Source organism: Microcaecilia unicolor, chromosome 10 (genome assembly GCF_901765095.1).
Source record: "Microcaecilia unicolor chromosome 10, aMicUni1.1, whole genome shotgun sequence".
Lineage (NCBI taxonomy): Eukaryota > Metazoa > Chordata > Amphibia > Gymnophiona > Siphonopidae > Microcaecilia > Microcaecilia unicolor.
The window spans coordinates 89,086,161-89,112,493 of record NC_044040.1 but is presented as its reverse complement, the minus strand read 5'-3'; the positions used below and the strand labels follow the sequence as shown (position 1 = coordinate 89,112,493).

Here is a 26,333-nt window from a genome sequence, read left to right as displayed (position 1 = left end):
CGCATACACTCACATCCCGATACTGCCAGCTCACAGACAGTATCTCAGATTCCGCCTGGGCGCACGGCACTTTCAGTATTGTGTGCTGCCCTTTGGGCTCGCCTCTGCCCCACGAGTGTTTACAAAGTGCCTCGTGGTGGTGGCGGCGTATCTACGCAAGCTGGGAGTGCACGTGTTCCCATATCTCGACGATTGGCTGGTCAAGAGCACCTCGGAGGCAGGAGCCCTCCGGTCCATGCAGTGCACTATTCAACTTCTGGAGCTGCTGGGGTTTGTGATCAATTACCCAAAGTCCCATCTCCAGCCTACTCAGTCTCTGGAATTCATAGGAGCGCTGCTGAATACCCAGACGGCTCAGGCCTACCTTCCCGAAGCGAGGGCTACCAATCTCTTGGCCCTGGCTTCGCAGACCAGAGCGTCTCAGCAGATCACAGCTCGGCAGATGTTGAGACTTCTGGGTCATATGGCCTCCACAGTTCATGTGACTCCCATGGCTCGTCTTCACATGAGATCTGCTCAATGGACCCTAGCTTCCCAGTGGTTTCAAGCCACCGGGAATCTAGAAGATGTCATCCGCCTCTCCACCAGTTGCCGCACTTCACTGCTCTGGTGGACCATCCGGACCAATTTGACCCTGGGACGTCCATTCCAAATTCCGCAGCCCACGAAAGTGCTGACGACGGATGCATCTCGCCTGGGGTGGGGAGCCCATGTCGATGGGCTCCACACTCAGGGTCTGTGGTCCCTCCAGGAAAAGGATCTGCAGATCAACCTCCTGGAGCTCCGAGCGATCTGGAACGCACTGAAGGCTTTCAGAGATCGGCTGTCCTGTCAAATTATCCAAATTCGGACAGACAATCAGGTTGCAATGTATTACGTCAACAAGCAGGGGGGCACCGGATCTCGCCCCCTGTGCCAGGAGGCCGTCGGGATGTGGCGTTGGGCGTGTCGGTTCGGCATGCTTCTCCAAGCCACGTACCTGGCAGGCGTAAACAACAGTCTGGCCGACAGACTGAGCAGAGTCATGCAACCGCACGAGTGGTCGCTCCATGCCAGAGTGGTACGCAAGATCTTCCGAGCGTGGGGCACCCCCTCGGTGGACCTTTTCGCCTCTCAGACCAACCACAAGCTGCCTCTGTTCTGTTCCAGACTTCAGGCACACGGCAGGCTAGCGTCGGATGCCTTTCTCCTCCATTGGGGGACCGGCCTCCTGTATGCTTATCCTCCCATACCTTTGGTGGGGGAAGACCTTACTGAAGCTCAAGCAAGACCGCGGCACCATGATTCTGATCGCGCCCTTTTGGCCCCGTCAGATCTGGTTCCCTCTTCTTCTGGAGTTGTCCTCCGAAGAACCGTGGAGATTGGAGTGTTTTCCGACTCTCATTTCGCAGAACGACGGAGCGTTGCTGCACCCCAACCTCCAGTCTCTGGCTCTCACGGCCTGGATGTTGAGGGCGTAGACTTCACTGCGTTGGGTCTGTCTGAGGGTGTCTCCCGGGTCTTGCTTGCCTCTAGGAAGGATTCCACTAAAAAGAGTTACTTTTTCAAGTGGAGGAGGTTTGTCGCGTGGTGTGAGAGCATGGCCCTAGAACCTCGTTCTTGCCCTGCACAGAACCTGCTTGAATACCTTCTGCACTTATCAGAGTCTGGCCTCAAGACCAACTCAGTAAGGAATCACCTTAGTGCGATTAGTGCTTACCATTATCGTGTGGAAGGAAAAGCCATCTCTGGAGAGCCTTTAGTCGTTCGATTCATGAGAGGCTTGCTTTTGTCAAAGCCCCCTATCAAGCCTCCTGTTGTGTCATGGGATCTCAACGTCGTCCTCACCCAGCTGATGAAACCTCCTTTTGAGCCACTGCATACCTGCCATCTGAAGTACTTGACCTGGAAGGTCATTTTCTTGGTGGCAGTTACTTCAGCTCGTAGGGTCAGTGAGCTTCAAGCCCTAGTAGCTCATGCTCCATATACCAAATTTCATCACAACAGAGTAGTGCTCCGCACCCACCCAAAGTTCCTGCCGAAGGTGGTGTCGGAGTTCCATCTTAACCAGTCAATTGTCTTGCCAACATTCTTCCCCAGGCCGCATACCCGCCCTGCTGAACGTCAGTTGCACACATTGGACTGCAAGAGAGCATTGGCCTTCTACTTGGAGCGGACACAGCCCCACAGACAGTCCGCCCAATTGTTTGTTTCTTTCGACCCTAACAGGCTAGGGGTCGCTGTCGGGAAACGCACCATCTCCAATTGGCTAGCAGATTGCATTTCCTTCACTTACGCCCAGGCTGGGCTGACTCTTGAGGGTCATGTCACGGCTCATAGTGTTAGAGCCATGGCAGCGTCAGTGGCCCACTTGAAGTCAGCCACTATTGAAGAGATTTGCAAGGCTGCGACGTGGTCATCTGTCCACACATTCACATCACATTACTGCCTCCAGCAGGATACCCGACGCGACAGTCGGTTCGGGCAGTCGGTGCTGCAGAATCTGTTTGGGGTGTAAATCCAACTCCACCCTCCAGGACCCGAATTTATTCTGGTCAGGCTGCACTCTCAGTTAGTTGTTCTTCGTAGGTCAATTTCTGTTGTTTCCTCGCCGTTGCGAGGTTCAATTGACCTGGGTTCTTGTTTTGAGTGAGCCTGAGAGCTAGGGATACCCCAGTCGTGAGAACAAGCAGCCTGCTTGTCCTCGGAGAAAGGGTATGATACATACCTGTAGCAGTTGTTCTCCGAGGACAGCAGGCTGATTGTTCTCACCTTCCCTCCCTCCTCCCCTTTGGAGTTGTGTATTTCATATTTTTTGCTAGTCATTCAACTGGCGGGAGCGGTCGCGCACGGGCGGGAAGACGGCCGCGCATGCGCGGTGGGCGTGCCCTGCGTGTCGACCGTCCCGCGAAGCTTATTTCCGGTTGGTGGGGGCTGCCGCGGACGTCACCCAGTCGTGAGAACAATCAGCCTGCTGTCCTCGGAGAACAACTGCTACAGGTATGTATCATACCCTTGGCTGCCGCTATTTCTAATGGCGGGAAACGGCACCCATAGCACATGCCCTCGCCTCTCCCAGCCTCCCCCTCACCTATCTCAGTAATGATGGTCAATTACAAATCCTCGACACCCCAGAACAGTAGATTGGATGATGATTGCTGGTAATGGTGATCACAGGGCCCTCAGAGATGCGTCCCCCACGGCATTCCGCTGCTCTCTGCTCCGCCGGCCGGAAGTGAGGTCAAAGATCCCCTAAAGGCCTTGCAGGAGCCGGGGCAGAGGGAGCAGCAGGGAGGGAACAAGCGGAGGACTCGGAGGGAGCCAATAGGAGCGCAAACGGCACCCCCCCAGCGGGTAAACATGCACCGGGGGGGGGGGGGGGGTGATTTCGCCAGGGGGGGGGAGAGGTCGCGCTGCACCTGGGGGGGGGGGCGCATTGGCGATCCGCCCTGGGTGTCAGCAAGGAACTCGCTGCTTCTCTGTATGCGGCCACATGCGGCCGTGTGTCACCGAAAATGGCTACGCATGTCAGTACTGACACGCGTGTCATAGGTTCGCCATCAGGGGGTTAGTGAGTACTTTAAGGTTTTTGTGTTTGTTCTGAGTTTATCCTTACTGCTTGTCTACATACTTGGACTAGATGCCAAGAGAGCTATGTTTATTTTATTTTATTTATTTATTTGGATTTTGCTCACACCGTTTTCAGTAGGAGCTCAGGGTCAGTTACATTCAGGTACACTGAGTATTTCCCTGTCCCAGGAGGGCTCACAATCTAAATTTGTACCTAAGGCAATGGACTTGCCCAAGATCATAAGGAGCAGCAGTGGGAATTGAATTGGGCATGAATAGGCCACTCCTCTGGTCTCATCTTGGTTTTCAGTTTTCCATCGCCACTTGCTGGTTGATGGCACATAACTATCCACAGGTTCTGGAATAATGGGAAGGACCAATGGAAAGAAAATTCAGGTAAGACCTAATTTCTCCTTTTCTAACTGGTTAATGACCTTTCTGAGCCATATGCCTCATTTAGGGCCCAATATACTACCGGTCCAGCAACGTGCTTTTTAGACCGGTTCCAGCCGGTTTAGTGAGCACTTTATTCAACAGGAGATGCACAAAATGGTTCTGTGGACTGTTTTCTGTTCACGGTACAGACTGCGATAATGAAATGCAAATGTATTACAAGTAGCTGATTACAATGTAAATGTGCATTCTGAGGGATGTACAGCTGTTTGCGAGCAATGCGCAGAAAGGAACACTTACTTTGTACGAGGGAATTTTAATGAGAGGTCAGGATCTGTAGGTAGTGGGAGGAAGGAAGATTTGCTGTCTGATGATGCAGGAAGAGTTGGAGAAGGACTAGACTATTTGTTTTCCTTGCGTTTTTTTTTTTTTTTTTTTTCTGTAGTCGCGCATTTGCTCTGATTTCACTCATCAGCCCTGGGGACAGGAAGCACCTCTACAGATAACTTTTAAAGAGGAGGATTTTTTTATTTTTATTTTTTAAAGAGGCTATATAACTCTTCAGAGGCAGATTTGTTCTCGAATTCCCAGTCTCCAAATAGCATCCCGGGAGCCAGCAGTGCCTGGGTTAGCAGCAGCACCTTTGGTTAATAATCAGAATGTACATTGTGCAGTGCAGCGACCCTTGCCCACCCTCTTCTTGTTTGGTTGTGTTCAAGAAGGGAGCCGTTTGCGTGCTCAGCTTACATAAATCTTCCTCTGCTAGCCTGATTCCAATCTTTCCCTTCTCTCTGTTCCTCTCCCCATGACTTTTATAGATGCAGCTTGTATGTATGTATGTATGTATGAAAGCCATGGGTTGCATTGGGTGGGAGGGGGAGAGCTTTGGGTAGCATGCTGAACACGCGCAGAGCAACCACGCTTAGTAATTGACTGCTCTGCACATGCAAAGCTCACCAACTGCCTTTTTCCTTACTGAACTGCTTGCTGTTTTGCAAGCAGCTCATTTACATGTGATTTTCTTTGGGAATTACCTGCTATTTCCATCTTGGTAATTTTTACTGGGTGAAAATAGCAGGCGATTGCCTATGGGGAACTTTAGTGCATATTTCCGTTAATCGCCAGCTGTGCTCCACTACCCCTTCTCATCAGCATGTCACTGTGTTAATCTTACCTTCTCCAACTTCTCATTCTCAAATTTCTCCATCTCAGTTGTTGCCTTTTATGACCGTAATCAGGGCCGCCAAGAGACTAGGGTGGGCCCGGGGCAAGGCCGCCCCCCGTCGCTGCAGTCTGCGGTCTCACCTGCCTGCCTCCACGGCTCTGGGCCCCCTTCGTTCAAAGCGGCAGTCGCAGATTGCGTCTCTTCTGGCCTTCCCTCCCTGTATCCTGACCTCGTCTGATGTAACTTCTGGTTTCCGTGAGGGCGGGACACAGGGAGGGAAGGCCAGAAGAGATGCAATCTGTGACTGCCGCTTTGAATGCAGGGGGCCCAGAGCTGAGGAGGCAGGCAGGTGAGACCGGGAACTGCAGCGCCGGCGCCCTGACCCCGGTGCTGGGCCCCCCTTGGAGGCCCAGGACTGGGGAATTTTGCCCCCCCCCCCCCCTCTCTGCAGCCATGACCATAATCTGATAAGTTTCACACTTAATCACCCTCCCATTCAGATTCATTCAGTCACCACCAACACATTTGGGAACCTTCAGGCTATTGACACGTTGTCTTGCTCCGCCAAAGGTTGAGCAGATTACGGGTGTGAGCTCTTGGATCCAGCCGGAGACGGCGTAATAAACTCCTCCTTCTCCAGAGGACAGCCAACCCACCCCCACTCTTTGCCTGGGAAGGCCGCCGTTCCCCGGAAGTTGAGCGTCCCGGTGCGGGCAGCCTACAGGGCTTTCTGGAACAGGGGGCAGATAGGCTTTTGGAAGAAGCAGACAGTGAACAAGGAGAGTCGGTAGCAGGCGGTGGTCGAGACAGGCAGCGGTCCAGGAGAGTCAGTAGCAGGCAGTGGTCGAGACAGGCAACGGTCCAGGAGAGTCAGTAGCAGGCAGTGGTCGAGACAGGCAGCGGTCCAGGAGAGTCGGTAGCAGGTAGTGGTCGAGACAGGCAGCGGTCCAGGAGAGTCAGTAGCAGGCAGTGGTCGAGACAGGCAACGGTCCAGGAGAGTCGGTAGCAGGCAGTGGTCGAGACAGGCAGCGGTCCAGGAGAGTCAGTAGCAGGCAGTGGTCGAGACAGGCAGTCTGATAGCAAGGTCCAGAGTTCCATCCAACGATGCGGAGCTCTCAGGAACGAGAAGCCGAAGCACTGGCCAAGAGGAGTGGTGCTCCTTAAGTAGGCCTTCCCATTAGCGTGGGGCCCCAGCTGGTGCTTCCTGCGGATGAGCCTTTCCGTATCCAATCCAAGATGACGCCAGCCACTGCTTCCCCTGCTTGGCCCCGCAACCGGAAGAGACGCCGGCTATCCACCGCCGGCGCCATGTTGCCGAGGTTCCATAGCGGAACTGGAAAGCCGGCCACCGGCAGAAACAACCGGCGATCCTCTGCCGCTGGACTAAGGTAATGGCCGCCTTTCCCTTCTGGCTGGCGATGGCTGGCCACCGGGGGACCCGCGGCGAAGGCCGGCCATCCCTGGTGGCCCCAGGTCCCACGGTCCAGCGGCGAGCAGGCGCGCGTTGGTCCCGGCGGAAGACGGGACAGTATCCCCCCCGGAAGACTCCCTTCCTGCCCGGGGACCGGGTTTCTGTGGATAGCGTAGATGAAATTCCTGTACTAGGTCCGGAGCGTGTACATTGGAATCCGGCTCCCATGAGTTATCCTCTGGGCCAAAATGTTTCCAAGAGATGAGGTAATACAGTCTCCCTCTTTTCCCCTTGGAGTCCACAATCTCCTGAACCTCAAACTCAGGATCTGGTTCAGAATCCGGAATCACAGATGCCTCCCCTCGTGGATGCCAGCGGGACTTCTGAAATGGTTTCAGGAGGGACACGTGGAATGCATTGTGTACCCGCAGAGACCGGGGTAGGCGAAGCCGGTAGGTGACAGTTCCAATCCATTCCTGAATAGAGAAGGGTCCGATGAAGCGTGGCGCTAGCCGTCGAGACGGCAGCCGGAGCCGCAGGTGCTTGGTGCTTAGCCAGACCTTCTGCCCTGGTTGGAATACAGGAGCGGGGCGGCGGTCCGCGTATAGTTTGTACTTGGCAGCTGCCCTCCGCAGCTGCTCGCGGACCACTTTCCAGGTGTCCTGCATACTGTTCAGGACCTGCTGTACCTGAGGAATATCTGGTTCCGAGGAGATAGCCGGAGGTAGCCGGGGGTGCCGGCCAAACACCACAGAGAATGGAGACTGCTGGGAGGCTGAGTGTAGGCTATTATTGTAGGCGAATTCTGCCCAAGGAAGGAGTGCCACCCAGTTGTCCTGGCGGTTGTTCACAAAAGCTCGGAGGAACCCTTTCAGGGTTTGGTTAATACGTTCCACCATTCCGTTAGTGTGAGGATGGTAGGCCGAGGAGAAATGGGCCTTGACTCCTAAGGCGGCACATAACGCCTTCCAAAACCGGGAGGTGAATTGGGTCCCCCGGTCGCTAATGATCCGTACGGGGAGCCCATGCAGGCGGAAGATGTGCTGGACGAAGCTGGTGGCCAGCGTGGCTGCCGAGGGAAGTCCCTTCAGGGGAATGAAGTGGGCCATTCTGGAGAACCGGTCCACTACCACCCAAATAACCGTATGCCCCTGGGAGCGAGGTAAATCGGTGATGAAGTCCACGGAGAGCTCCTCCCAGGGGCCTTGTGGTACCGGCAAGGGCTGGAGTTCCCCCCACGGCCGCCCTACCGTTGACTTGGTCCGGGCGCAAACGGGGCAGGAGGACACAAATTGAAGCACGTCCTGTGCCATCCGTGGCCAGTGGTACTGTCGTGCGAGTAAGTGCAACGTTTTATGGAACCCAAAATGCCCCGCTGACGCGTGGGCCCAGTGCATCGCTCTCCTTCGGTCTTGGCGAGGTACCAGCGTTCTGGTAGGTACTAGGGCCGTAGGCATGGCTGGCAGACATTCCGGTTTCAACATAGGCTGCGAGTCCTCAGGCTCCTCGGGGACCTCGAACGCCCGGGAGAGGGTGTCGGCAAGAATGTTCTTTTTCGCGGGCCGGAACATTAGGCGAAACTGGAATTGGGCAAAAAATAGGGACCACCGAGCCTGTCGTGGATTGAGCCTCTTGGCTCAATCCACGACAGGTTCTTGTGGTCGGTTATTACTGTGAAAATATGTTCGGCGCCCTCCAACAGATGCCTCCATTCTTGCAGGGCCAACTTGAGGGCCAGGAGCTCCCAATCCCCCACAGTGTAGTTCCTTTCGGCGGGGGAGAACTTTCGTGAGAAGAAGAAGCATGGCAGTCGTTTCCCTGCGGACGTGATTTGAGAGAGAATGGCCCCGGCCCCCACGGCCGAAGCGTCCACCTCCACTACGAAAGGTTTACTCGGGTCTGGACTTCGGAGGATGGGAGCTGGGGTCGGAGCCGGGAGGACGATGCTCGGATGAATCCCTTCTCCAGATTTTCTTGAACATAGGCCCGCATGGCCGCTGATTCCCCCCGGGAGAGGGTATACAACCGCCCGGGAGGTGGCATCCGGTCCGGCATGAGATTTATAGCACAATCAAAATGCCGGTGCGGGGGCAACCTATCCGCCTCTACTGGGTTAAAGACATCCACGTAGGCCTGGTATTCCTTAGGTAAGGTCGCCTTGCAGGCCAGCATTTTTCCCGGGTTGGTTGCCAGTACCGAGCAGGGGCTCCCTTCCGGGGTTAGACACTGCTCTGAGCAATACTTTCCCCAGCCCCGTATGTGCCCCGACGTCCAATCAATCAAGGATGAATGACGGCGTAGCCAGGGCAGGCCCAACACCAGGGGATGAATGGACTTAGGCATTATCAAGAATTGGATCTTCTCCTGATGTTGCTGGGCTACTCTTAGCTCCATCGGCGGAGTGAGTCGGGTGATGGGATTGGGTAATACTGTTCCCTGAATGGACGTCACCTGCACAGCCGGGTTGCACTCCTGCGCCGGTAATTGCCATTGCTCAAACAGTTCCAAACTAATAAAGTTTCCCCCAGCCCCTGAGTCCAACAGGGCTTGGATCTGGATCGAATGGTCTTGCCACTGGAGGGTCACTGGTATGGTGAACAGATCGTCGGGAGGGGGCCCCGAGTGACCCAAGACCAGCCCCCTCACGGGGCCTTGGGTTCGGCGTTTCCTGCCGGTCGAGTAGGACACGCCTGAATCAAGTGTCCCGCTTCTCCACAGTAGAAATACAGGTTATTCCGGCGTCGCCGGTTACGCTCTGAGGCAGCCAGTCGCTGCCGGCCCACGAGCATGGGCTCCTCCGGAGCACCGCCCTGCCCAGCGGAAGGGTCTCGAGGTGAAGGAACCCTCCGGGGTCGCGACCCAGGAGCCGCCGTCCTGTGCTGTTCGGCCCGTTCCCGGGCCCTCTCCCGGAAGCGCGTATCAATCCGGATGCAGAGCATGATCAAAGCATCCAAGGTGGAGGGAAGGTCCCGTCCGACCAGTTCGTCCTTGATGCGACCCTGCAATCCTTGCCAAAAGATTGCGGACAGGGCCTCGGAGTTCCACCGCAGTTCTGAGACTAAGGTGCGGAACCGCATGGCATACTCGCCCACGGTTCCGGACCCTTGCTGAATCCGCAGGAGTTCCGAGGATACGGAGGATGGTCTTCCCGGAACATCAAAGACGTGCTGGAATTCTTCAAAGTCCGTAAGCATAGGGTCCCGTTGTTCATAGAGGGGCGAAGCCCAGGCCAAGGCCGGCCCGGTGAGTAGGGAGATCACATAGGAGACCTTCGTTCGGTTTGACGTGAAGGCCTCCGGTTGCATCTTGAAGTAGAGATTACATTGGTTCAGGAATCCCCGGCAGTTCTCGGGGGTCCCATTGAACCGACTTGGCTCGGGAAAGCGGGGCCCCCAAAATGTGGCACTTGTACGGGAACCCGCTGGTGAAGCCTGCGCCTGGGTTTGCCTGGAGTTGATCTGTGAACACACATTCTGGAAGGCCCCCGAGAGGGCATTTAATTGTTCCTGTTGCTGCTGCAGGATCCTCGCCAGGTCCCTCAAGTCAGGTGGAGTAGGTGAGCTCATGGCTTCGGCTTACTGTCTTGCTCCGCCAAAGGTTGAGCAGATTACAGGTGTGAGCTCTTGGATCCAGCCGGAGACGGCGGAGTAAACCCCTCCTTCTCCAGAGGACAGCCGACCCACCCCCATTCTTCGCCTGGGAAGGCCGCCGTTCCCCGGAAGTTGAGCCTCCAGGTGCGGGCAGCCTACAGGGCTTCGGGAACAGGGGGCGGACAGGCTTCTGGAAGAAGCAGACAGTGAACAAGGAGAGTCAGTAGCAGGCAGAGGTCGAGACAGGCAGCGGTCCAGGAGAGTCAGTAGCAGGCAGTGGTCGAGACAGGCAACGGTCCAGGAGAGTCAGTAGCAGGCGGTGGTCGAGACAGGCAGCGGTCCAGGAGAGTCGGTAGCAGGCGGTGGTCGAGACAGGCAACGGTCCAGGAGAGTCAGTAGCAGGCGGTGGTCGAGACAGGCAGCGGTCCAGGAGAGTCGGTAGCAGGCGGTGGTCGAGACAGGCAGCGGTCCAGGAGAGTCGGTAGCAGGCAGTGGTCGAGACAGGCAGCGGTCCAGGAGAGTCAGTAGCAGGCAGTGGTCGAGACAGGCAGTCTGATAGCAAGGTCCAGAGTTCCATCCAACGATACGGAGCTCTCAGGAACGAGAAGCCGAAGCACTGGCCAAGAGGAGTGGTGCTCCTTAAGTAGGCCTTCCCATTAGCGTGGGGCCCCAACTGGTGCTTCCTGCGGATGAGCCTTTCCGTATCCAATCCACGATGACGCCAGCCACCGCTTCCCCTACTTGGCCCCGCAACCGGAAGAGACGCCGGCTATCCACCGCCGGCGCCATGTTGCCGAGGTTCCATAGCGGAACTGGAAAGCCGGCCACCGGCGGAAACAACCGGCGATCCTCTGCCGCTGGACTAAGGTAATGGCCGCCTTTCCCTTCTGGCTGGCGATGGCCGGCCACCGGGGGACCCGCGGCGAAGGCCGGCCATCCCTGGCGGCCTCGGGTCCCACGGTCCACCGGCGCCAGCGGCGAGCAGGTGCGCGTTGGTCCCGGCGGAAGACGGGACACACGTTTTCTGTCTCCACCGTTGTTTTACCTATGTTATCCAAGTCTGTCACAGAGGCTCTCTTTCTGTAATACTGTTCTCTGCTGTGGACATTCTCACTCCTCCCATTCCTTGGACCTGATGATCAGAAGCAAACGCGAGCGCTAGAGGCCATTAGCACAGTCTAGCGCCTGCGTTTGCCTACACAAGATGATTAAAAGGCTTAACTACAGCAAAAAAAGAGCTCGCCAGCGATTAGCGTTAATCAGATGCTAATTTAGGCAAACAAGGTTGTTAATACCTCCCCCCATGATGGTCGGAAAAAATCACCGTGAAGAAGGGTGCCCTTACCACACCAAAACGTATGCCAGCTCGGAGCTGGCGTTAGAGCAGGAGGGGAGACATCAGTCGGTCAGCAGGATGCAGCTCTCTGCCCAGTTTCGTCACTGTCAGCCATGGATCCAGTGCCCCCCCCCCCCCCCCGAACATAGACATACAATCCTAGTTCCTCCTCCTATGAGCGCTGCCTCCAAAATGGCAGTGCTCAGCCCTTCCCAGTGCATCCTGGAATATGCTGGATGGGGGCATCTATTCCATATGCCACCATTTTCTGTAGCATTTCATGCTATTACATAGTAACATAGTAGATGATGGCAGAAAAAGACCTGCACGGTCCATCCAGTCTGCCCAATAAGATAACTCATATGTGCCACATTTTGTGTATACCTTACCTTGATTTGTACCTGTCTTTTTCAGGGCACAGACCGTATAAGTCTGCCCAGGACTATCCCCGCCCCCCAACCACCAGCCCCGCCTCCCACCAACGGCTCTGGCACAGACCATATGTCTGCCCAGCACTATCCCCACCTCCCAACCACCAGTCCCGCCTCCCACCACCGGCTCTGGCACAGACCGTATAAGTCTGCCCAGCACTATCCCCGCCTCCCACTACCAGCTCTTGCCACCCAATCTCGGCTAAGGTCCTGAGGATCCATTCCTTCTGAACAGGATTCCTTTATTGATCATTGGGTTCTTCTCTTTGTGAATTGGGGATGGTGTTTGATTGGTTTGAACTTTACTTGAAAAGGAGAATCTACATTGTGATCGGGAGAGAAGGAAGATCATTTAGGGGATCTTATTAAAGCTTAGCTCGAGTTATATGCAGCAGGGCCCATTTTATTCCAATGGGCCCTGCTGCAGATAGCTCGAGCTAAGCTTTAGTAAAAGACTGAGTTAGAACCTAGACTGTGGTGTGCCGCAGGGCTCACCACTCTCCCCATCGCTATTTAATATCTATTTAAGATTGGTAGCCTTTTATCAAGTACTAGAGTCTATATATTTTCTTATACTGACGATATTTTTCTTTTATTTCCAACGTAAGAAAAATTTAAAGACACACATATCAATTTAAGAATTTTATTTCATTAATAGATATATATGCTACCGATCATCTTTTGAAGTTAAAGAACAAAACTTTGTTGTTTGGGGATATTGAAAATTTTCCTGCAAGGTCATTGATGCTAACCTAAGGTGAGAAATTGGAAATTGCAGATAATTCCAGAATATTGGGAATAATATTGGACTCCAAATTATCATATGACAAGTAGATTAGAGCTCTAAGTAAGAAATTATATTTTAGATTAAAACAATTACGGACTATAAGAATTTCATTACAGTGTGCAGACTTAAGGGTTTTGGGTCAGGCAATTCTTTTGCCTCAACTAGATTATTGTAACTCTTTATACTGTCAACATAAGTACATAAGTACCACCATACCGGGAAAAGACCAAGGGTCCATCAAGCCCAGCATCCTGTCTCCGACAGTGGCCAATCCAGGCTTCAAGAACCCGACAAAACCCCCACAAAAAAACCTAATTCTTAATAATGTTCAATGGAGTTTTCCCTCAGGAATCTGTCCAAACCCCCTTTAAATTCCGTAAGGCCAGCTGCTGTCACTACATTTTCCGGCAACGAGTTTGAGTCTAACTACACGCTGAGTAAAGAAAAACTTTCTTCTATTTGTTTTAAATCTACCTTCCTTGTCATCAAGCAGATGAAGCCATTACGTATGGGTTATGTCCATCAACCAGCAGGGGAGATAGAGAGCACTCAAACTTTCACAGTGCCCTCTTGGCCAGCTAGCTCCACTGCCTCTTCAGTATTCTCTATCTCCCTTAGCAGGATGGCTGCAGCTTGTTCGAGCTCCAGAAAAATCTGCCGGGAGGTGGTTCCTGGCTTGCCAGTTGTTAACCGGGGTGTTGGAGGCTATAGCAGCTTCACTTTAAAGGCACATAGGTTAGCCCTTTCCCTGCCTTACCCATACCTCTGTGGATGTGGACATATTGCCTTGTTTTCCCTGTCCTTACCCACCAACAGTGGATGCAGGCATATAGGTTCGCCCTTTCCCTGCCTTTCCCACTCATCTGAGCCTCCGGAGTCTTCAATACCTCTGCTTTCCTCACAGCTTAAAAAAAAAAAAAAAAAAAGTTGCGTTGCATTTTTAAACGCAGAGACGCTGGAACAGAGATTTTTGACCTGATTTTTAGCAGGATCGTAGTTGTACACTAGATCCTTTGAGGTAAGAGTGTTTTCCAACTCCTTCAGGGTGGGCCCGCGATCGGGGCGATTTTGGCGCGAAACCGCCATTTTGGATTTTACCGCCGTTTTTCGGCGATGGCTGCGGACAATGTAAAGCGCTGTTCCACTTGTGGCAAGCGCAAATCAGCAGCAGGGCTCTGTAAATCGTGCTGTATTGGCATAGGAGCCGGCCCGAGCATGGCGAGCGATGTTTCTTCCCGCTCTGAGCTGGCAGCGGGCGCCATTTTGCTTACACCGCATGGCGCGGCCTCCGTGGACACAGAGAGACCTGAGCCGGGTGGGGCACCTCGAGATGAGGTTATTTCAGGAGTGGCTAGCACCGGACAGGATTTGGGTGCCCAGGGTGAGATTTTCTCCCCGGATTTTGTGCTTTTGCTGTATAAAGCAGACACATGATGAAAAGAGCCCTTCCTCAAGGGTCGCCTGAGGCTCCTCTGATTGCCCCTCCGATGGATTCTGGCCTGGGACTGCCCAGTGAGGCTTTTTTCCTGGATGCTTGGCCTAAAGATAAGCGCAGAAGGGTTAATTTCCCTTCAGATTGTGGTGCACCTTCCCCCCCCCCCCCCCCCCCCCCCCCCCCCCCCCCACCCCCCCCCCCCCCCCCCCCCCCCGTGGTCGGGTTGTGAGGATTCGGAGAACTCTGACAGACGTTCTTGGTCTGAGGAACCAGAGCCAGGTGCGGATTTACCACAGGATCTGGATGATCCCTCCGCGGTGAGGATTTTCCACCGTGATGAGCTGCCAGCGCTTATTTCAGATACCCTGCAGGCCCTCTCGATTGAAGATCCTGACAGTGGCATGGCCTCCTCGGGTAATCCCAGGATGGCTAGTACCAAGAAAGCTGCTCGGGCCTTCCCTTTGCATGACTCCATCCTAGAGCTTGTTTCGGCTCAGTGGGCTGACCCCGAGGGACCTTTGAGAGTTTCCAGGGCTATGGGGCAGTTATACCCCCTGCGTGAGGGACATTTGGCTCGTTTTCAAATGCCTACAGTGGATGCCCTAGTCACTGCGGTGACAAAGAGAACTACCCTCCCTGTTGAAGGAGGTGTTGCCCTGAAGGACGTTCAAGACCGTAGGCTGGAAACAGCGTTGAAACGGTCCTTTGAAATTGCAGGTCTGACTGTTCGGGCGTCTACATGCAGCTGTTATGCTGTGAGAGCCTGCCTAGCTTGGCTGCAACAGGCAGTGGCTCAGCCCGGAGATGGAGCGGAGCCCTTCTTGGATGTGGCTCCGCGGATGGAGGTGGCCTTGTCCTTTCTGGCTGATGCCCTTTATGACCTTGTTAGAGCTTCGGCTAAACAAATGGCAGTAGCAGTGGCGGCTCGCCGTCGTCTGTGGCTACGACACTGGGCAGCGGACATGGCCTCTAAGCAAAGGTTGGTGAAGTTGCCTTTTCAAGGACTTCTCCTATTTGGTGAGGAGTTAGAGAAAATTGTGAAAGGCCTGGGTGATCCAAAACCCCAGCGCTTGCCCGAAGATAGGCAGAGGCCTTCCTCTAAGGGCCAGGCGGTCCACTCCTCGTACAGACCTCGCTTCCGTGAAGCTAGAAGGTACCGCCCGGGGCGTTCTGCTGGGTTCACTTCTCGTGCCCGTGGTCAGCAGAGGAACTCCTTTCGCTCGGACAAGCGTTCCGCAGCCGGTGGCTCAAGACCAGGAGTTCAGGGGCGACCCTCTCAATGATGGTGCGCCGGCCCTCTCCTTGATGCCTGTCATCGGAGGACGGCTTTCCCTCTTTGTCGAGGAGTGGGCCAAGATTTCCTCAGATCAGTGGGTTCTGGACCTGATCAGAGATGGGTACAGAATAGAATTCAACGCCCCAGTAAGAGACGTGTTTGTGGAGTCCCGATGCGGTTCTGCCATCAAACGGGCGGCGGTGGAGGAGACTTTACAAGGTCTGATTCAGTTAGGTGCAGTGACCCCGGTGCCTCCCGCCGAGCAAGGCTGCGGCCGATACTCCATCTACTTTGTGGTGCCGCGAAAAGGTGGGTCCTTTCGCCCTATTCTGGACTTAAAAGAAGTGAACAAGTCCTTGAGAGTGCGGCATTTCCACATGGAATCCCTGCGCTCCATCATTGCGGCGGTTCAGCCAGGAGAGTTTCTCACGTCTCTAGACCTGAAAGAAGCTTACTTGCACATTCCGTTTTGGCCCCCGCACCAGAAGTTTCTGAGGTTTGTGGTGTTTGGAAAACATTTCCAGTTCAGGGCCTTGCCTTTTGGCCTCGCCACAGCTCCCCGAACCTTTTCGAAGGTAATGGTGGTAGTAGCTGCTTTTCTCAGGTGAGAAGGTATCAGGGTTCACCCGTACCTAGACGACTGGCTCATCAGAGCAGACTCTGCAACAGAGAGCTTACAAGCTACAGCCAGAGTGGTCTCAGTACTGCAATCTCTAGGCTGGGTCGTCAATATGGCCAAAAGTCACCTGTCCCCTTCATAATCTCTAAAGTTTTTGGGGGCCAGGTTCGACACAGTCTCGGGCTATGTGTTCCTACCCGAGCTAAGGCGGTGCAAGCTTCAGAATCAGGTCCGTCTGCTCCTGAGGATGCCCCGCCCGCGAGCTTGGGACATTGTCCAGCTGCTGGGATCGATGACAGCCACGATGGAAGTGGTACCCTGGGCGAGAGCGCACCTGAGACCTCTACAGTATTCCCTACTCCGGAAATGGTCTCCTATTTCTCAGGATTACCAATGCAGACTTACTTGGCTCCCTGCGGCCCGTCTCAGCATGGAGTGGTGGCTCTCGGACAGCATGCTGCGGCGAGGAATGCCGCTGACGCTCCCCGTTTGGTGCCTAGTGGTAACAGATGCCAGCCTGAAGGGCTGGGGCGCACACTGCAAGGAGAAGCATGCCCAGGGTCTATGGACACCCGAGGAGTCGGAGTGGTCCATCAACCGCCTAGAGTTGAAAGCGGTGTTTCAGGCGCTTCTGGCCTTTCAAGTGACCCTGGAAGGATTGGCTGTCAGAGTGATGTCGGACAACACGACAACGGTGGCCTATATAAATGGACAAGGCGGGACAAGGTGCAGAGCACTAGCCGCGCAGGCCGAACTGAGTTGCCACTGGGCCGAGCTGCATCTTCAGTGTCAGTCGGCAGCTCATATTGCAGGTCAGAGCAATGTGCAGGCCGATTATCTGAGCAGGCATCAGATTGATCCAGCAGAATGGAATCTGGCAGACGAAGTATTCCTGCAGATCTGTGCCAAATGGGGCAAGCCCGTAATGGATCTAATGGCGACAAGTGCCAATACCAAAGTCCCATGCTTCTTCAGCAGTTGGAGAGATCCTCGCTCGGTGGGGTTGGATGCCTTGGCTCAACCCTGGCCTCCGGGTCTACTTTATGTGTTTCCCCCATGGCCCTTGATAGGGCGCCTGCTCTTGCGGATTCGGCTGCACCCAGGAGAAGTTGTCCTCATCGCCCCGGATTGGCCAAGGAGACCTTGGTATGCAGACCTCCGACAGATGCTCCTGGAGGCTCCTCTGCCGTTACCTCTGGTACCGAACCTCTTGACTCAGGGACCGGTAGCCATGGAGGACGCCGGCCGCTTTGGTCTTACGGCATGGCTATTGAGAGGGCGCAATTGAGGGATAAAGGTTATTCCAATAAAGTTATTTCCACTCTCCTGCAAGCCCGCAAGCGGTCCACTTCCGTGGCTTATGCCAGGATTTGATGCCTGTTTGAGTCTTGGTGTGCTTCCAGAGCCATTGTTCCAATGCGGACTCCTGTCTCGCCGATTCTGGACTTTTTGCAGGAAGGTGTACAAAAAGGCTTGGCGTATAATTCCCTGCGGGTGCAGGTGGCAGCGTTGGCCTCCCTTCGTGGTAAGGTGGAAGGCGTGTCTTTGGCTGCTCACCCAGATGTGGCACGGTTTCTTAGAGGGGTGCTTCGGCTCTGACCTCCCGTGCGAGCACCCTGTCCAGCTTGGAACCTGGGGCTAGTTTTGAAAACCCTGCAGGCATCTCCTTTTGAGCCGCTTCGGCGAGCATCGGAGAAAGACTTGACACTGAAGGCCGTTTTTCTGGTGGCCATTACCTCAGCGAGACGGGTGTCAGAGCTCCAGGCACTGTCCTGTAGAGACCCATTTCTGCAGTTTTCAGAGTCCGGAGTCACGGTTCGGACCGTGCCTTCCTTTATGCCTAAGGTGGTTTCAGCCTTTCACTTAAACCAGCCTATTTTCTTGCCCTCTTTTTCAGGGGAAGAGTTTCCAGAATCTTTTGGGCAGCTGCACCTTTTGGATGTGCGCAGGACTCTGCTGTAGTATCTGCGAGTTACTAACTCTTTCAGGACTTCTGATCATCTGTTTGTTTAGCTATCCGGTTCTCGCAGAGGGTGTCCAGCGTCTAAAGCCACTATTGCACGCTGGCTCAAAGAAACTATCTTTTCAGCTTATCTGCTGGCTGGCAGGGTTCCGCCTGTAGCCTTTAAGGCACATTCTACTAGAGCGATTTCTTCCTCTTGGGCTGAAACTGGAGCACTCTCTCTTCAAGAGATATGCAGTGCAGCAACATGGGCTTCTAAGCTCTCCTTTGCCTGACATTACAGGCTGGATGTGGCTGCCAGGAGGGATGTGCGTTTTGGTGCACAAGTGCTAGCGCGTGGTGTGGCTTGTTCTTACCCTATCTAGGGATTGCTTTGTTACATCCCATACGTAATGGCTTCATCTGCTTGATGACAAGGAAGGGAAAATTAGGTTCTTACCTTGGTAATTTTCTTTCCTTTAGTCATAGCAGATGAAGCCATGAGCCCTCCCTGTATGATTGTCTGTATGCTGTGAATCTGTTTTTCAGGTTCTGTTCTAATTTCCTGAAGTTCCTTCCTTGGGAGAAAGTTGGAAAACAATCTTCAGGATTCATGTTCAGTTTAAATTTAGGAGGATGTGTTCATTCCCTCCATCATGTTTTTTTTTGGAGGATGTGTTGATTCTCACCAGGAGGCGCGTGTGTTCCCCTCCAGTTCTATAAATAGGAGGATGAGTTCATTCCCTCCAGTGTGTTGGGAGGATGTGTGATTCCCACCAGGAGGCGCGTGTGTTCCCCTCCACTTATACATTAAGGAGGATGAGTTTATTCCCTCCAGGAGGATGTGCATTCCCTCCTTTATGAGTTCATGCCCTTGTGATGGGCCATCGTTCGCTGTGAGGAAAGCTCTTGTGATTCCCATTGCGGTTTGCCATACTGCTTTGGAAGCTTCAAATACTGAAGAGGCAGTGGAGCTAGCTGGCCAAGAGGGCACTGTGAAAGTTTGAGTGCTCTCTATCTCCCCTGCTGGTTGATGGACATAACCCATACGTAATGGCTTCATCTGCTATGACTAAAGGAAAGAAAATTACCAAGGTAAGAACCTAATTTTCCCATATTCTAGCTTCATCTTGTGTCCCCTGGTTTTGTTGTTGTTTGAAAGTGTAAACAAACGCTTCACATCTGTCCGCTCTATTGCGCTCATTATCTTGTAGATTTCTATCATATCAACCCTCAGCCACCTTTTCTCCAAGCTGAAGAGCCCTAACCTTCTCAGCCTTTCCTCATAGGGAAGTCGTTCCATTCCCTTTATCATTGTCGTCGCCCTTCTACTACTACTACTACTACTACTTATAATTTCTCTGCACCTTCTCTAATTCCTTTATATCTTTTTTGAGATGTGGTGACCAGAATTGGACACTATTCTAGATGCAGTCGCACCATGGAGCGATACAACGGCATTATAACGTCCTCGTGTTCGTTTTCCATCCCTTTCCTAATAATACTCAACATTCTGTGCGCTTTCTTAGCCGCCGCAGCACACTGAGCAGAAGTTTTTAACGTCTTATCAACGATGACTCCCAGATCCCTTTCTACGTCTGTGACTCCTAACGTGGAACCTTGCATGACATAGCTGTAATTTGGGTTTCTTTTACCCACATGCATCACTTTGCACTTGTCAACATTGAACTTTATCAGCCACTTGCACGCCCAATCTCCCAGTCTCGTGAGGTCCTCCTGTAATCTTTCACAATTCTCCTGCAACTTGACGACCCTGAATAATTTTGTGTCATCTGCGAATTTAATAACCTAACTAGTTACTCCCATCTCTAGGTCATTTATAAATGTTAAAAAGCAGCGATCCCAGCACAGACCACTGCGGGACCCCACTAACTACCCTTCTCCACTGAGTAAACTGACCATTCAGTCCTACTCTCTACTTCCTATCTTTCAACCAGTTCTTAATTCATAGTAATACCCTACCTCCAATCCCATGACTCTCCAGTTTCCTCAGGAGTCTTTCATGAGGCATTTTGTCAAACGCCTTTTGAAAATCCAGATGCACAATATCCACCGGCTCCCCATTGTCCACATGTTTGTTCAGCCCCTCAAAAAAATGCAGTAGATTGGTGAGGCAAGACTTCCCTTCACTAAATCTGTGCTGACTTTGTCTCATGAGCCCATGTTTTTGTATGTGCTCTGTAATTTTATTCTTAGTAATAGCCTCTACCATTTTGCCCGGTATTGACGTCAGATTCACCGGTCTATAATTTCTCAGATCTCCTCTGGAGCCTTTTAAAAAAATTGGCGTAACATTGGCTTTCCTCCAGTCTTCCGGTACCACACTTGAGTTAAGGGATAGATTGCATATTACTAACAGTAACTCTACAAGTTCAATTTTCAATTCTGTTAGTACTCTGGGATGAATACCATCAGGTCCTGGTGATTTACTACTGTTCAGTTTGCAGAACTGACCCATTACATCCTCCAAGTTTACAGAGAATTCGTTTAGTTTCTCCAACTTGGCTGCTTCAAATACCCTTTCCGGCACCGGTGTCCCTCACAAATCCTCGGTGAAGACCGAAGCAAAGAATTCATTTAATTTCTCCGCTACGGCTTTGTCTTCCCTGATTGCCCCTTTAACACCATTTTCGTCCAGCGGCCCAACCGATTCTTTAGCTGGCTTCCTGCTTTTAATGTATCTAAAATAAACTTTTACTATGTATTTTTGCTTCTAACGCTAACTTTTTTTCAAAGTCCTTTTTTGCCCTCCTAATCTCCGCTTTGCATTTGGCTTGGCATTCCTTATGTTTGATCTTGTTACTTTCAGTTGGTTCTTTTCTCCACTTTCTGAAAGATTGTTTTTTGGCCCTAATGACTTCCTTTACCTTACTGTTTAGCCACGCCGGCTGACGTTTGGTCTTTTTTTCCCCTTTTTCTAATATTTGGAATATATTTGTCCTGTACCTCTAGGATGGTGTTCTTAAACAGCATCCACACCTGATGTAAGTTTTTTTTACCCTGTGAGCTGCTTCTTTTTTTCACTGTTTTTCTCATTTTGTCGTAATCACCTTTTCTAACGTTGAATACTAGTGTATTTGATTTCCTAAGTTCACTTAGTTCAATGCCAATATCAAAATTGATCATATTATGATTACTGTTATCAAGTGGCCCTCGCACCGTTACCCCCTGCACTAGATCATGAGCTCCACTAAGGACTAAGTCCAGTATTTTTCCTAAAACTTTTAACTCCCTAGCGTGTACCGATCTTACATTAACCCAGTCTATATGTGGATAATTGAAATCCCCCATTATTATTACATTGCCCATTTTATTTGCTTGATTTCCTTTGACATTGCTGCATCTGTCTGTTCGTCCTGGCCAGGCGGACGGTAGTACACTCCTATCACCATTTATTTTCCTTTTTCACGTGGAATTTTGATCCACAAAGATTCCCATAGTGGTTTAGTATCCTGCAAGGTTCTCTTTAATATACAAGGTTCTCGTTAATATACAGTGCTACCCCTCCTCCAATCCTATTCACCCTATCACTACGGTATAATTTGTAGCCCGGTATGACTGTGTCCCACTGGTTATCTTCCTTTCACCAGGTCTCAGAGATGCCTATAATATCCAATTTTTCATTGTGTGCAATGTATCCCAGCTCTCCCATCTTATGTCTCAGGCTCCTTGCATTTGTGTGTAGACATTTCAATGCATGCTTTTTGTTTGGTTTTATATCACGCTTAATACATGGCATTATTAATGTGTTTTCTTCTGTCTGGTTATTAATATTTTTACTTAAGGCCAACTGATCCACTACGGTCTCTTTGACATCCTTACTTATAAGGAACTTTTTCTTCCTTGTTTGGGTGATATCCTCAAAAGATACCTTTATCCTGAACCATTCGCTTTTGAGCGACTGTCGGCCTTCCCCCCGTTTCTAGTTTAAAAGCTGATCTAGTTCCTTTTTAAATGTTGACGCCAGCAGCCTGGTCCCACCCTGGTTAAGGTGAAGCCCATCAGATCGGAATAGGCTCTTCCTTCCCCAGAATGCTGCCCAGTTCCTGACAAATCTAAAACCCTCATCCCCGCACCATCGTCTCATCAGCGTCTGTAGTTATTGCAAAATACTGCTGCTAGGTTAATATTTGGTTTGAGCCATTTTGATACTGTCTCATCTTAAATGAAAAATTAGCATTGGTTGAGGGGTACATAAACGAATAAAATCCAAAAGGATGTGCCTGGTTTATAAATTGATTTTTGGTTTGAATTCAGAAGGACCTGCAACATTACTTGAGATCCCTTTGTCTGTTAGAAATTTGTGTTTTCATCGGATTCGTAATTTACATTATCCAACCATAAAAGGTGTTTGGTTTTTAGATAAGTATTTGAGGGTTGTTTTCAGGGGGCTCAATTCTGGAACAAGTTGCCTAAGTCTTTGAAGGCTTTGTCAACTTATTTTCTTTTTAGAAAGACTGTAAAAACTTTTCTATTTGAAAATAAGCTGAACTATATAGTGGATGTCAGATTGTGTTTGAAAATTATTTATTTCCTTTTTTTGTGGAAAGCTTCCTTCCGCCGTGAATCCTTTTTTTGGAAATGAGCAGTATACAAAACTGAGATAAAATAGAATAGGGTTTAAGCAAGGTTTTGATCGGAGATCCAAGATGGCTACTGACACTGACACGCTGTAGTAGTGCTCTGAGTACCTCTCCCTATACAATTTTGCTTTATAGACCATTTACCTTAATTTTGATGCCTAAGTGACTGGGAAGAGTGAGGAATCCCCCTCTGACCTTGACACCAGTCTTGATGGAATTGGACAACGTACTGTGGAGCAGTGCATAGCTGCAGCTCAGCCATCTCCAAGCATTACTGCTGCAACGGGTGGGGCAGAGACCACCGCACGTCTCCACCATTGCCACCAGCTTTTCGAAACCCCAACTGGAAGCCAGATGCAACGGGGAGCCAGGTGCGAGAGGGACCTGTTTTGATGGTCCTATCCCTGGGGGAAGCACTCAGCCAGGTAGCTGATCCAGTCAGTGGGAACAGTGTTGGAGTCTACGGGGTTAGGGGTTTGGATGATCTCCTAGATAGAGGAGGAGGATTGCTGAGATTCCCTTACCATCTTTTACTGTTCCTCCCCTGGTAAAGCCTGTAGTTGTCACTCTAGAAGAACGTTTAGCAAGTAATGGGGACTCTGCACAAGCTCTGTGGAATCTTCACACAGTTTGCCTCACAGTCTGTGGCCAAAGCGCAGGTAATCAAGTATGCTGAAGGAAAAAGTTGTTTCTCTGGATAAGGAGGTAAAAGATATTAAAAATTCACAATCATCCTTAGTAGTTGCCAAAATGACAAAACACCGGAGACTGGAACTTACGGAAAGCAAGGCTAGAACCTTGAACTACGTATATTAAATTTTTCATGAGTTTTCTCTATGGCTCCTAGAGAAGTGTTCCATAAATATCTAAAGGATGTTTTGAACTTTCCAGAAAATACTAAGCTTCCATTGAATAGTATATTTTACATTCTGTCTGCTGGAATAGATGCAAACTGAGGTCTCTACACTTGAAGTTCCAGGATACTGGAAACTTATTTTGTGACTCGACTTCAACCTTGTTGGCTTCTTGTTTTTGCACAAGACAGACTCAATTATGCACTTGCATTTTCATTTTCAAAATGTGGATTTCCTTAATTATAAGATTAGAATTTTTCCTGATGTGTGTAGGAAACAGTTCCTTGGTTTGAAGCAGGTGACCCTCCCCCTGAGAGCAAAACTCTTAGGTTTCCTTGTAATGCAAGATTCAGCTGCTTTAGATCTCGTATGTTTTTTATGACCTGTCTCAATTGTGATCTTTCAGAGCTTATGGAGAATTTTTTTTTATTGTTTTGTTTGCTTGGGGTCAACGTTAATTCCAGCTAGATGTTTATTTCTTCTTGTATTAGCATATTCTCTATTAGTTTCTATTCTTTGAATTTCTTCAATGTGGTCTGAAATTTCTATATGTTATAACTGTTATTTTTCTTCTGATTTTCTGATAATGATGGAAAATTACTATTCAGGATTGTTCTGTTGATGCATAATTATAAAACCTAATAAATATTTAAAATAAAAAGGTTTTAATAATTTCCTAAAAGAAAAGTTCATAAGCCATTATTAAGATGAACTTGGGAAAATCCACTGCTTATTTCTAAGATAAGCAGCCTAAAATCTGATTTACTGTTCTGGGATCTTGTCAGGTACTTTTGACCTGGATTGGCCACTGTTAGAACAGGATACTGGGCTTGATAGACCTTCAGTCTATCCCAGTATCAAAGTTGCCAGGGCTGCGGGTTTCTCGCCCAATTGGGCTCCTTTCCGCAACCCGCTGCAGCTTTTTCACACCGCTTGCGGGTTGCGGGATTTTGGGCGGCTTTTTTTTGCCCCACCGCGAGTTTTCTGCTGGCCGTGTTTTTTTTTTGCATGGCACGGGTTGGCTGGTTTTCCCGTGGCCGCAGCCAATAGAAGCCCCACGGAGGCGGGCTTAATGATGTAATTTGTATGCAAATGACCTCATTTATATTTATTAATGATGTCGTTCATATGTAAATGACTTTGTGCGGTTTTGTGGCTGGTTTTGGCTGTGGAAATTTTTTTCCGCCTGGCAACACTGCCCAGTATGGCTACGCTTATGTTCTTATGAAATTTTCAACTTACTTATGCTGCCCAAAATCTAGGCAGATCCGGGGTGAGGTCAAATCAGAGGAGCATGCTTAGCCTAATATCCATAGACACAGTGATAGCTGGCTAGATTTAACTTGTTTTTAGTTGCTATTGAAATGTATTTTAAAGATTGTGGACAAAAATAACTAGTTTTCCGGCTGCTCAGCAGCATGTTTATCAGGCCCTGAAGCATAAGGAGCAAGAAAGGAGAAGTTAAACAGAAGGCACCAGTGAAAGGGAAGGTAAAATTAAAATCTATAGGCAACAAGATGGTAATAGAAGGAAGAAAAGGAAAAGAGCTGAAAGGTGGTAACCTGAGAAGCAAGGGGGAAGCAGAAAATTGTAAAGTGTGGGCAAAATGTAGGCAAGTGAGAGAAAAGAATGTCCGAAAAACAGAATTTGCATGAAGGGAGGTGATTTGGATAAAGTTTCAAAGGTTGGGAGTAGAGATCAAATTTGAGATTGTGAAGGCTGTACATGAGTCAGAGAAGGAAAGATGAGTTGATTGATATTGAAATTACTTTGTCTTGGCAACTAAGGAAATTATCCAGAATTCTTGCCATCTGATATAAATTTGAGAGAGAGATATTCAAAGCTAGTTAGCCAGGTAACTGTCGCTGCCACCCAGATGCTCAACATGCCGCTGAAAATATTCAGTGATTTTCAGAGGCAGCATCCAGATAATACTGCTGAAAATGATCTCCGACCACCCTGGCTATCTGAATAGTGCCAGGGGCTGGAGCTAAGGCAGAGCTTGAAGTCATCTGGATATCATTTCCAGGTATTCCCGATATTCTGCACTGAATATCAGCATTACCTAAATAACTTCCTGTGGCTAGTCTGTACCTAGATATTCAACACTGGTATCCTGGTAACACTGACTGCAGTATTTAAATGTGTGTGTGGATAAGATGGGCGGGTAGTAAACTTATGTTTAGAGAGGAGCAAGAGTTATTCTCGGGATGGGGCTTAAAGATAACCATATGGTGGCAAGTTTCTGCTACTGTCTGGTTAACTTTGCTACTGATATAGCAGGCCTCAGAAAGCCATATCCTGTATAATAAAACGCACCTCCAACATTCTGAAGCTGACTGCATGGCTGAGGCATTCCTGCTCTCTGTATCCATCTCCAGAATTGACATCACACACTTCCGGGTTCGTCACAAGCAGAAGTGACCAACCACACGAGGTTTCTCGGCTTCAGAATGTTGGAGGTGCATTCTATTAAATAGGATTAGTCAGTTCCTTGAAGCACAGCCAGAGCTCAGCGTCCTGCACAGTAAACCTCAGACACCAGAGAGAGGGAGGGAGGGGGCGGGGCATCTCTGTCACACACACACTTTCTCTCTCACACAGTCACTTTCTCTCTCTCACTCTCATACACATTGTCTCTCACACACTGTCTCACACTATCACATTCACTCTCTATGTGTCACACGGTCACTCTCACACTCTCATGGTTCATACACTTAGTCTCATAGAGAGTGTGTGTCACACACACTCTGTCTCTCACACACACTGTATCTATGTGAAACACACTCTCTCTCACACTGTCTCTCACATACGCACTTGCACACACTCTCATTCTCACACACACACTCGCACCCAGACTCACTCACTCTCTCTCTCTCACACACACACACTCGTACATTCACTCTCTCACACACAAGTCACTCTCACAAACACTCTCTGA

The 26,333-nt window shown here is 50.5% G+C and overlaps 1 protein-coding gene across 6 annotated transcripts in view; it reads left to right on the top strand.

Annotated features, from left to right (window-relative positions):
* Window positions 1-26,333, top strand: part of CNOT4 (CCR4-NOT transcription complex subunit 4) — an 898,013-nt gene that overhangs the window by 487,735 nt on the left and 383,945 nt on the right. The window lies entirely within an intron of this gene.